Genomic DNA, 13083 nt, shown 5'->3' with positions numbered 1-13083 from the left:
GAAGCAGAAATGTGAGTAAAGTTTTGAAGTGGGATTTAGACAGAAACATGAACAGGCAGAGAATAGAGGGATATGGACCATGTGCAAGCAGATGGTATGAGTTAGAATAGTATCTTGGACAGCATAGATGTGGTGGGCCGAAGGGCCTGCTGCTGTGCTCTTCTGTTCTATTTTCTAACTTCCCAGCATCTGCCCGATCAGACCCCCTCAGAAACTTGGATGTTTCATTCCATTTCTCTCTCATTTTCTAAACTTCAATGAGTTCAACCTCAACCTACTCCACCTCTTCTCATTAGAAAATCCCTCCATTCCCAGGATCAGCCGAGTGACCCTTCTCTGGACTGCCTCCAATGCGACAATATCTTTCTTTTGGGCATTCACACTGTTCATAGTATTCTAGATGTGGTCTGACTTGTACCTTGCATAGTTTTAGCTAGACCTGCCTATTTTTAGACTCCATTCCCTCTGTAATAAATGCCAGCATTTGATTTGCCTTCTCTATTACCTGCTGACCCTGTGAGCTACCTTTTTCAGATTGATAAACAAGAACTCCAACAACCCTTTCTGCTGTCAGTCTGAAACCAAATAGTGTTAGCCTGACAGTTGAGGTATTAGATAAAATAATCTTTTCAGTATTTACTGTGGCGAAAGACATGGAAGCTCGGGAACTTGGGGAAATAAATAGTGATGTCTTGGAAAGTATCCTCAACAAAGAAGAGAAAGTGCTGGAATCTGAAAACAAATGAAGGTAGATCAATTCTCAGTAGCTCATTGGGTCAATCCTAGAATATTGTGGGAAGCTAGGGAAGAGATTGCAGTGTCCCTTACAGAGATATTGATATTATCAACACACACAGTGAGATGTTGGAAGACTGGAGGGCAGCTAATGCTGTTCCATCACTTAAGGGCTGCAGGGAAAAGGCAGGAAATTACAGCCCCGTGAGCCCAGTGATGGGGAAGTTGTTTAGATTAGATTAGATTACAGTGTGGAAACAGGCCCTTCAGCCCCACAAGTCCACACCGACCCGCCGAAGCGAAACCCGCCCACACCCCTACATTTACCCCTTACCTAACACTCTGGGCAATTTAGTATGGCCAATTCACCTGACCCTGCACATCTTTGGACTGTGGGAGGAAACCGGAGCACCCGGAGGAAACCCACGCAGACACGGGGAGAACGTGCAAACTCAACACAGTCAGTCGCCTGAGGCGGGAATTGAACCCGGGTCTCTGGCGCTGTGAGGCAGCAGTGCTAACCACTATGCCACCGTGCCGCCCACGTTGGAGAAGATTCTGAGAGAAAGGAGCTCCTTACATTTACAAAGGCAAGGGCTGATTCGAGATGGTCAGCAGGGCTTTGTGAGTGGGAAACCGTGTTTCACAAACCGGATTGACTCTTCGAGGAGGTGGCCAAGAGATAGATGAAGGCAGAGCAGTAAATGTTGTCCACATGGACTTTACCATCTAGTCAAGAGGAAGAAGGAAACTTACTTAAGGTTGAGGAAGCAAGGATCAGACAGGGCTCCAGAGGAGGAACAAGAGGATGTTCAGAGTGAGGATAAGGCCAATCTGGGATAGTGGAAGGAACTTGTGCCTGGAGTCACATGAGGTAGGGGAGGCCCTTAATGAATACTATGCCTCAGGATTCCAGGCTGAGAAGGGTCTTGTCGTTTGTGAGGACAGCGTGAAACAGGCTGATGTACGTGAACAGGCGGATGTTACGAAGGAGGATGTGCTGCAAATTTTGTAAAAGATAAGGATAGATAAGTCGTTGAACCAGACTGGATGTGTCCAAAATTACTACAGGAACCGAGGGAATGGATTGCTGAGCACCTGGTGATGACCTTTGCATCCTCACTGTCCACTGGAGTCGGACCAGATGATTGGAGGCAGGAAAATATTATTCCCTTGTTCAGGAAAGGGAATAGAGATAATCCTGGGAATTGCACACCTGTCAGTCTTATGTCTGTGGTGTGCAGATTATTGGAGAGAACTCTGGGAGACAGGATTTATTATTCATTAGGAAACCATAGTTTGATTAGAGATAGTCAGCATGGCTTTGTAAGGGGCAGGTCATGCCTCACAAGTCTTATGGCTCATTCAGAAAGTACGGAGGCATGGGGTACAGGGAAACCTGTCTGTCTGGATACACGATTACTGGCCCACAGAAGATAGTGGGTGATGATAGATGGAAATAATTCATCCTGGCGCTTAGTGACCAGTGGTTTTCTGCAGGGAGAGGTTCCAGGACCTCTGCTGTTTGTGAGCTTATGAATGACTTGGATGTGTGAGTGGAAGAGTCCGTTAGTAAGTTTCCCAATGACACAACGGTTGGTGGAGTGGCTGATAGTGTGGAGGGCTGGTGTAGGCTGCAACAGGACATTGACAGGATGCAGAGCTGGGCTGAGAAATGGCAGATGGAGTTCAATCTGGGAAAAATGTGAAGTCATTCATTTTGAAGATTGAATTTGAATACAGAATTCAGGGTTAAAGGTAGGATCCTTGGCAGTGTGGAGGAACAGAAGGATCTTGGGTTCCAAGTCCTTAGATCCCTCAAAGTTGCCACCCAAGCTGATAGGCTTGTTAAGCAGGAATATATTGTGTGGAATGTCATTAGTTTGGGGATTGAATTTTAAAGCCGTGAGGTTATGCTGCAGCTCTATAGAGCCCTGGTTAGACCCCACTTGGAATATTGTGTTCAGTTCTGGTCCCTTCATTACAGGAAGGATGTGGAAGCTTTAGAGAGGGTAAAGAGCAGATTTACCAGGATGCTACCTGTACTGGATAGCATGTCTTATGAAGAAAGGTTGAGGGAGCTAAGGCTTTTCTCATTGGAATGAAGAAGGGTGAGGGACGACTTGGCAGAGGTGAACAAGGTGATGACAGTCATAGATAGAGTGAATAGAGAGATTTTCTTTACCCTGACATAAATAGCTATTACAAGGGGTTATAATTTTCGGGTGATTAGCGGATGGTTAAGGGGAGATTTCAGAGGTAGATTCGTTACATACAGAGTGGTGACTGAGTGGAATGCACTGCCAGTGGTGGAGGTAAAATTAGATGCATTAGGCACATGGATGATAATAAAATGAAGGGAATGGAAGTTAGAGTCATAGAGATGTACAACATGGAAACAGACCCTTCGGTCCAACCTGTCCATGCCGACCAGATATCCCAACCCAATCTAGTCTCACCTGCCAGCACCCGGTCCATATCCCTTCAAACCCTTCCTATTCATATATCCATCCAAATGCCTCTTAAATGTTGCAATTGTACCAGCCTCCACCACATCTTCATGGCAGCTCATTCCATACACGTTCCATCCTCTGCGTGAAAAAGTTGCCCCTTAGGTCTCTTTCATATCTTTCCCCTCTCATCCTAAACCTATGCCCTCTAGTTCTGGACCTCCTAGCCCCAGGGAAAAGACTTTGTCTATTTACCCTATCCATGCCCCTCATAATTTTGCAAACCTCTATAAGGTCACCCTTCAGTCTCTGATGTTCCAGGGAAAACAGCCCCAGACTGTTCAGCCTCTCCCTTTAGCTCAAATTCTCCAACCCTGGCAACATCCTTGTAAATTTTTTCTGAACCCTTTCAAGTTTCGCAACATCTTTCCGATAGTAAGGAGACCAAAACTGCATGCAGAATTGCAACATTGGCCTAACCAATATGCTGTACAGTCGCAACATGACCTCCCAACTCCTGTACTCAATACTCAGACCAATAAAGGAAAGCATACCAAACGCCATCTTCACTATCCTATCTACCTGCGACTCCACTTTCAAGGTGCTATGAACCTGCACGCCAAGGTCTCTTGGTTCAGCAACACTCCCTAGGACCTTACCATTAAGTGTATAAGTCCTGCTAAGATTTACTTTCCCAAAATGCAGCACCTCCCATTTATCTGAATTAAACTCTATTTGCCACTTTTTTTATTGTACGGTCGGATAAAAGATTGGCATATCATCGCGGCCGAAGGGTCTTGTGCTGTACTGTTCTGTGTTTTACGTTCTATATGGCAAACTGGGTAATAAGCTCAGATCTGTGTAAAAGGATATGGAGGAGCGAATCAACTGGACAGAAAATTGGGCTTGATGGTAGGAGACAGAGGGTGATGGGAGACATGTTGTTTTTCTGACTGGAGGCATGTGACCACCAGTGCAGTGGGCCCACTGTTGTTTGTCATTTGGATAAATGGTTTGGATGGGAATATTGGTTTCCTGATAAGTAAGTTTTTTGGGTGACACTGAAATTGTTGGTAATGTGGACAGTGAAAAAGGTTATATAAGATACAACAGGATGAACGTACTGCTGGGATAGTGGGCTGAAGAATAGCAGATGGAGTTTAATTAGATAAATGTGAAGTGTGCCATTTTGGTGATACAAACCAGGGTGGGATTTGTACAGTTAATATTCAGGCCCTGGGTAGTGTTGTCAGTCAGTGACCCAGGGATACAGGTACACAGTTCTTTGAAAGTGGTGTCACAGGCTGGTGAAGCCGGCGTTTGGGATGGTTACCTTCATTGGTTAGAACACTGAGAGTAGGAGTTGGGATGTCATGTTGTGGCTGTAAAAGACATTGGTGAGGCCACCATAAAAGCATTGTTGATCAGTGGGAAGAACTCATTTGGTTCACTGACCTCCTCTTGTGTAGAACATCTGACATTCTAACCTGGTCTGGCTAACATGTGACTCCAGACCCATTGCTGGCCTCTGGGTAATTAGCAGTGACACCCACATCCCATGAATGAATAAATAAAAGTACATATGTCCCTCCCCACCTCTGCAAACCCCTCCAGCTGCAGCAATTCATACTGACTTTGTAACATCGTTCAGGCCCTGACCACTCTCTGTAACACTCTCACCACCTCCGGCACCTTCACCTCTCCCTGTTCCTATTGTGACATTAAACCTTGACACTGATTCCCCTTCCCACTGCCCAACTCCTGCTAGCAGACCCTTTGCAATCCCTTTAACACTTACTCCTAAAACACTCTCTCACTTCAGGATTTTAAGTACTTTTTGGTAATCTTCTAAGCCTCATAATCTAGTATGATACATTTTGTCCTGAGTGAGGGGCCAGTGGGAATTTCTTGCTGAGGTTTGACCTGTTTCAGTGGAATGTCCTTTTGTTGAGTGTTTTACACTGTTCCTTCAAATGTTTTCCACTGTTCATTTACAGGCACATGTTTCAGTCTGTTTAGCCTGTTTACCTTGGTCAGTTCTCCTCTCAAACCCATGTAATTCGCTGTTTTTCTTTCTAGTTGTAGCTTGTCCTCTCTATAATTCACTTTAAAACTTTATATTTCTTTAAACTGCACTTTATCACAATTTCCCGGAGGATCTCTCCAGGTGACATTACTCAGTCACTAAGTTTCATCACACAATGGTCGCTCTGAGATAGTTATGTCCCGAGCCAGTTGCACAATCTGTTATTCAAAAAAAACCGAAAAATATTCTCTGGACTCATCTTCCAATATCGCTCTTGCCAGTATGATTCTCCCACATTTTGTGAATATTGATGTTTCCCAAAATTATCACAGTATTTGTTAAAAAATTCTAATGAGTTCCTGTTTAATGCAGTGATGAGCAATGAAGTGTTGTTCGGTGGCTAAAACTGTTCTGCTGCTTGTGTCCTTGGCAAGTAGTAGCCAGAATTTACATTCAGACTGACTCTACTTCATGATCTGCAGCCAAATGCTTTCTCTGTAATGCCTTTGTTATCCATTATTGTTAGTGTTACCCATTTTATCTGAGTTTCTGCAAGGTTGTGATCCATTGAATATTTCTGTCCACCTTTTTATCGCCCTGTAGCCACGTCTCTCTGGTGTCTATATCCTTTATCTCTTCGTCACAAATCCATCTATCTTATTGAAGAGACATTATCCATTCCTTAAAAAAACCATAATTTACTCTTTCCCACAATTTCCTGTCACAAGCCGATTTCCTGATGTATAGTTTTAATTAAACTCTGTCCCATCCTGTTCCTTTCTGCTTGTCTTCAGTCACATTCCCATGCTGCTCCCATACTTCACATTTTCTCTTTGCATTTGGAAAGCTCCTTTCACCTGAACCCTATCCCTGCATCCTCTCTGTCAGTTTAAAACCTTGTCCATAAACCTACTGACATGATTGGCCAGGACACTGCTCCCAGCAGGGTTCCAGCGGGACCATCCTAATGGATTAATTTTTAAATCGGGTATGGGATGTGGGTGTTTCTGGCTGACCAGCCTTTCTTGCCCAGCCGTAGCTGCCCTCGAGCTGAGTAACTTGCTCGGCCATTTGAGAGAGTAATTGAGAGGCAAAAACTTTGCTTGTGGGTATGTCGTGCAGACCACGTGAGGATGAGCAGATGTCGTTATATAAAGGAGAAGTGTTTGGGTTTTTTATACATCAACAATGGTTTCATATTTATTTATGGATTGTTATTTACTATTTTTTAAATTATTGATTTCAAATTCCACCATTTCTGATGGTGGGATTCAAACTCACTTCCCCTGAACATTAGCTGAGTTTTTGGACACATGCTCTAGCAATAATACCACTCGGCCATCACTTTGCCTGCTCAGTGGTTACTCATCCCTGAGCACTGATACCAGGGCATCATGAAGCTAAACCCATTCTTCCAACATGACTGTATGATCCTGACATCTCCCTGCACGCTGCTGATATCACTCAGTGTCTCTCCACGTGGTATCCCCCACTGCGTGGGTATAATTGCTGCCTCTGTCAGTGCCTCCCACTCTTGCAGTTACTCCAGATCCTGAGCCAACAGAATTCTCAACCCCAGAGAGACGCAACAGCACAGGCCAGGGATGAAATGGGATTTTCCAGATAACTGTGGGGCTCATTTCCACTCTCCATGTGTAACCCTCACTGCATCAGTCTAATGTTCCATTCTGTCTATTTCTCTGTCTCCTGTAGGTACTCAGGAAGTTCCTGATTCAATAGACTTCCCAATTGCTGGGAGTCTCATCCAACACCACTGAACTCTCACCACCTCAATGTGCAAATGGTGTATGACCCTGCACTGAGCGTCACATTGTTCACAACTCTGTCAGCAGCTACAATGCCTTACTTCTGAAAGAGTTAGCCATTCCCAATAGCTTCTGCCCTCCATAGAGAACACAAGTCTACCTTCTCAGAGATGAAAGATGCTTCCTTGAGACTTCACATCAAACATTTGTCTTCTCTCGTCAGCGTCACCAAACGTATCAATTGTGTACTATTAGCAATGGAGCCAGGAGGAACAACATGGAGCAGTGTATCCGTGTAGTCTCTCCTCTTCATTGGTTTATCATGTTGCGGCGTCTATAACATCCTCCTATTTCTGTACAAGCGGCTTGAGGGGCAGAATGGCCACCTCCTGGTATCAGTGTAGAAGCTCAATGGCCTGATTAGGCAATCCCTTGTTCCTGTTTAACAGCTCAATGTGTTTGACTGGGCTCCTTCTCTTCCTATGTAATAGGCAGGAGGGATTAAATGGGCTATTCTTATCCAGTAGTATTCATGGACTGAATGACCTCCTCACATTTCTGTAAAGCGAGCTTGAGGTGCTGAATGAGCTCTTCCCTCCACTGTCGTAATACATAGTGTCCAGCAGTTCTGTTACATGAATGTTACCGACTTTTTAACAGCACAAGCCTGAATAATGCCCGGGTCTTGCTGAATATGGACACAGGTGCTGAGGGAGGACACATAATTCTGAACATTGTGTGATCTCCATTGACTTTCCCCACTTCTGAGCTTATGATGAGGGGGGGGGCGGAAGACATTGAGGAGAAACTGAGAAAGCTTGGGCTGTGGATTTCCCGCAGAGATGTCCCGGGACTGAGGTGGTGGATGTCCAAGAACCACAGCCATCTTCTTTGTGCTGAATCACTCCAACTGGTGGGGAGATTCCTCCTAATATCCATTAAGTTCCATTTTCTTCCAGTTCCTTGATACCATCATCAGTCAAATACTGCCTTGTTATCAGGGCCAGTCATTCTTTCCTAGTGTTCATATATTTAGTTGATGTCAAAAGGTCACGCTGTATGTGTGTGATGTGTTTTCTTTTCACAGAGGGGAGTGACCGTCGGCACGTCTCTATTCCAAAGAGGTAGGGGAGATAGATTACTGAGATATTTGAAAGACAGGGATGGATGGATGTTTGACACGTTAGGCCCTGCGGGATTTGGGGCCGAGAGCAGATCAGCCATGACCCTACTAAAGGGAAAGGCAGGCTGTAGGAGCTGAATGACCTATCCTGCTACTAATGTTCTTGCATTCTGTTATTGGAAGTTTCATCGTTGTTATTTTTCTGGAAGGGATGTGAAGGATTGTTGAAGTCAAAGAGACCAGAGGATTTTGTGATCACTATCTGGATACGGTTTGGGGGCATTATTCACTTGAATCTAGGTCTACAACATGACCAATAAATTGAACCAGGGGAACTTCTGTAAAGAGAGAGAAGGGGACTGTTCCACAGTAACACCCACTCTTTTTGCAGGAACGTTTTCCAATGCACACCAAATCATGTCTGACTGTATTCAGGGGCTGAATGGTCACCTCGGTTTCTGTGCACTAGGTAGTAGGAGCAAGTGCTCTCCAACTGCTCTTGAGTAGCAGGTTGAGGGATTGAATGGAATGGGGCAAAGTCGAACTGAGAAACAGGTGTGGGTCCCTGCCCCACCAGGAACTAAGATTGTGACTGATCAGGTTGCGGTTCCAATCCCACATTCCCAACCGCAGATCATTATCTTTGAGTCACTTTTCTGTCAAATATTTAACTAACACATCTTTGAGTAAATGCAAACACACAGGTACCACAAACCTGTGGGACCGAGAATTCCCACTCAAATGGCCTTTTGAGTATTCGTCCTTATCCCTGTAACTACCAAGGTTAGAGAGTCATTGTTTCTGTTTCTAGTCCCAGTCCTCCAGACGTCATGACAAATTACCAGTGTAACTAAGTGTGTGATATTGAAAATGATATCCATCTCAGACTGGGTCAGGTTCAGCGTTAGAAACAAGTCAGATAGGTTTCCTCAATTTTTAAAAAATGTCTAATCTAAAACCAAAGCATCATTACTCGAATTGCGATGGATACATAAATGATATACAATTTTGACATTGACAATATGTACATCAACATATATTTTCTATAAATCTGAGACATAGAAACACACACACACACACGTCTGAAGGCAGAAGAGAAAAAAATGCAACTGTACAGAATATTAGTTCGGAAGAGCTTTGTCCAAACAACACTTAATTTCATGACAAAAGCAAAACTGAAAATGTTTCAATTGTTATTCTGCGTCTGAAGTTATTCTTCCTTACAGAAGCTGCTAGCACTGGGGTTTCTTCCTGGAACAGTTGGATTTGGCTGAATTCCCTTTGCTCCAGGCAGTGGAGAGATCCCAATGAATCCTCAGCAGGAACCCTCAAAGAGCGTAGAAGATGGCTGATTGGTTTTCAGCTCTCATATGTTGCTGTAGAGAAGTACAAGTAGAGATGGAGCAATGGCTGTTTGCTTCTTCGACAGGTTACATTTTCTCTCTCTCTGATCTGGAACATGCAATAATGTGACCCGAACACCAACCTGGTCTATATCAGGTCTGGTTGAACATTTCCCTGATTGCATGACTCCATCCCTGTTATCTGCTCCATTTTGAAATGATTTGTAATTTATAATTTGAAGGCATGTTTATATGTGTCTGCCTAATTTCTGTATAAGGCAATGATCAGACTACATCGGATATCTTGTGTGTGGTAATGAAACCCTAAACTGAAAGAAAAAACATGCAACTGGTTTAGAAGCTTTTTACAAATGTTTCACTTTACTCTTTGCTAGAATGAAGGCCAGATGGAATCATAGCGTCATACAGCACGGAAACAGACCTTTCAGTCCAGCTAATCTGCACCGACTAGATATTCAATCTGATGTAGTACCATCCATACAGTAAAACATACCGATGATCATACCCAATTGTCTTTGCATGAAACAGCATCATTCGCTACACTTTCCTAATCACTTGCTGAATCTGCTGACTAGCTTTATGTGGCTCATGCACCAGGATGTCCAGATCTCTCTATACCAATGAGTTCATTGATGTTTCTCCATTTAAGTAGGTTACTGTTATTTTATCTTTTCAACACAACACTGACTTCCCTTTACCCACATTATACTGTTTTCTGCCAAAGATCTCACTAACGTCCCGTGTCTGTAACCCATTGCAGAGACTCCATGTCCAGTTAAATGACTATCTTGGTGAATGAGCTAATTGAGCTCCAAGCCAATCAGTCCTCTCATCCAAGTCATTGGTTTAGATTGTAAATAGTTGATCATCTCACTCTGATCCCTGAGACACTCCACCAAGTTACAACTTTACAAGCTGAAAATGATCATCTATCCCGAATGTTTATTCCCAGATAGTTAACTGGGTTTCCCTTGTTGCTGGGCAGAAGGCTGGAAAGGTTGGATGGCCTCATCTTACACTGTGTAATGTACCTAGCGGGCTAAATGACTTCAATCTATTCCTGCAAAAATCCTTAGAGGGCAGAATGGTCTCCTCCTGTCTCATTATAATTATGCTGACTGGCTGAATGAGATCTTTCTTTACCCCTGTAAGATTACGGAGCGCTTGAGAGAACAACAGATGGGTTAGAAGCAACAGCTGGCCATTCAGCCCCTCGCACCTGCTGCACCATTCAGAATGTGTATTATTGATGTGATTGTAACTAAACATCCCCTTCCTGTCTGTTCATAATAAATATGGATTATCTTGTTCATCAAAGATCTATGGAACTCGACCTTGAGTTTTTTCAGTAACCCAGTCTTCACTGCTCCTTGGGCACGAGAACACCACAGATCACACAACCCGAAAGAGAAACAAACATCTCTGTCTCAGTCAGAAATGGGAATGCCCTTATTCTAAACATGTGTTCCCTTCAAACCAATCACCACTCTTTTGATATATGAGGAGTCGACAATTAGGAACAGATATCAACCACACAGCCCCTCAAACCTGTCCACATTCCCATTTACTCTCCTAAATCAAATACGTAGCCAATTCAGCCTCCATTGGCCTCGTGGAAAGACAATCCCAGGCACCACAATATCAAATGAGCAATGAACCCTGCAGCAGAATTAGACCATTCAGCCCATCTTGTCGGCCACGGCATTTGATCGCTGCTAAATTATTTCTGAATCCCATTCCCCTGCCTTCTCCGACTGACCATTGATAATTTATTAATTAAAAAAAAACATGTCTCTGTATTAAACTCAGTGTGTGCCTGTATGTCGGGTTATGTCCATCTGTTTGTATGTAAATATCCATATCTACGTGTGTATCTCTGTGTGCATGTGTTATCTGTGTTAGCGTCAGTATCACAGTTTGTCTGTATGCATCGCTATGCAGTGTTGTTTTTGAAGTAAATAGATTGAAATTGGAATCAAAGCCTCCCTCCCCCTCTTTCTCTGTCTGTCCATGTTGTTCATAAAGTTCACAGAATCGCTACAGTGTGGAAACAGGCCCTTTGGCCCAGCGCATCCACACAGACCCGTCGAAGAGTAACCCACCCAGACCCAATTCCCTACTATCCTACGTTTACCCCTGATTAACACCCCTAACTAACACATCCCTGGGCACTATGGACAATTTAGCATGGTCAATTCACCTAATATCCACATCGTTGGACTGTGGGTGGAAACCAGAGCACCCGGTGGAAACCCAGGCAAACACGGCAAGAATGTGAAACTCCACACAGTCGCCCGAGGGTGGAATCGAGCCTGGGTGCCTGGCACCGTGAGGCACCAGTGCAAACCACTGAGTTTTATGATTAGATTCTTATAATACCTCCCTCTGCTGGCCTGCCCACACAACTGCATCAGTGACACAGTTTTTAACTCTCTGAGAAGATAAAATTCCTTTGCTGTGAACCTCTCAAATTGCACGGCCGTTTGATTTTTCAAATAATATCTTTGGAAGCACAGAACAGTTTTGTCTAATACTAAGCAATGTTGTTTCTGCGTCATTACCAACACCCCTGGGCCTTTTTCGGGACTTTTCAATAATTTCTCGCGTAAATTTTAAGCATTTTGAAAGGTAACGACTGATTAGAGATAGCCAACATAACTTTGTGCAAGGAATATGGTGTCTCACTGTCTTGACAGATTTTTTTCAAGAAGCGATTTAAAAGTTTAATTAAGAGAGAGTGGTGTACATTGTCGATATGGACTTCAGTAAGGCGCTGAATAACATTGTGCATGGTCATCTGTTTAACAAGGTTGGTTCATTTGGATGCAAAACTAGTTCAAAGGTAGGAGGCAGAGGGTGGTGGTAGAGAATAACAATATCCTGGAAAAGGTTTGCATTACTCCCCATGTTGTGCAGATAGGCCTGTTTATGGAATATTCCTCTAGCACGGCCTGCACAGCTCTCCATCCCAGCCGTTACCTTACCACAGTTTATGGTGTCTGGGCTGGTTCTCTGAAGCAGATTCAGGATTTGAGGCAATGGACCATTCCAGCATATCTGGAAATGTCTTTATTCTTTGTTTGTATTCTTGTGAATTGACCAACTGTTATCTCATTTATCCAAGTATTCCAATCGCTCCATCTCCTTATCCATATTTTCAGCAAGTTATCAGTTAATTAATTATTTGTTCTTTTTATCTGTACCTTTCCCTGGCCTTAGTTTTTGACTCCCTCCTGAATCGATTTCTGGCATTGTGAAGCTCAGAAACAGTGAAAAGGTGTGTTTCAGGCTGTTGTTCTCTTCCCGATGTGTCCCTTGTGGTTCTCCATGGACGGGGTGTTCCAGCAGCTTTGACTCGCGTGTTTGAAACTTGATATGCGCCTGGTCACGGAACACCTGTTTGTCTCTCTCAGTTGATCGTGCAGTCAGTAACACGAGGAAAATTCTGGAGAATAATTGTAAAGAAACAGGCATCTAACTTGGAGCTGAGGGGCTTCTGATTGACTCCTGTTATTGAAAAGCTAGTGGGGTGGCTGGGGATGGTTTGCTGGAGGTTGTGCTGTGAGCTGCCTCAGTCATTCAGGGAGACCTTAGGATTTGCTGACCCAACTCTGGATGG

The 13083-nt window shown here is 43.8% G+C and overlaps 1 long non-coding RNA gene across 1 annotated transcript in view; it reads left to right on the top strand.

Moving 5' to 3' along the window:
• LOC148142323 (uncharacterized) overlaps positions 1–11389 on the top strand; it is a 43954-nt gene extending 32565 nt beyond the window's left edge. Inside the window, exon 5 of the long non-coding RNA XR_015752070.1 lies at positions 9327–11389. This is a non-coding gene — a long non-coding RNA (uncharacterized LOC148142323). The remainder of the gene's footprint in view (positions 1–9326) is intronic.
• Positions 11390–13083: the final 1694 nt, after the last annotated feature.

This window comes from Chiloscyllium plagiosum, unplaced genomic scaffold (assembly GCF_037043375.1).
Source record: "Chiloscyllium plagiosum isolate Xiang-an unplaced genomic scaffold, Cpla_swu_hap1 HiC_scaffold_29, whole genome shotgun sequence".
Classification (NCBI taxonomy): Eukaryota; Metazoa; Chordata; class Chondrichthyes; order Orectolobiformes; family Hemiscylliidae; genus Chiloscyllium; species Chiloscyllium plagiosum.
Note: the sequence above shows the minus strand (reverse complement) of the source record. Positions and strands in the feature narration are given on the sequence as shown.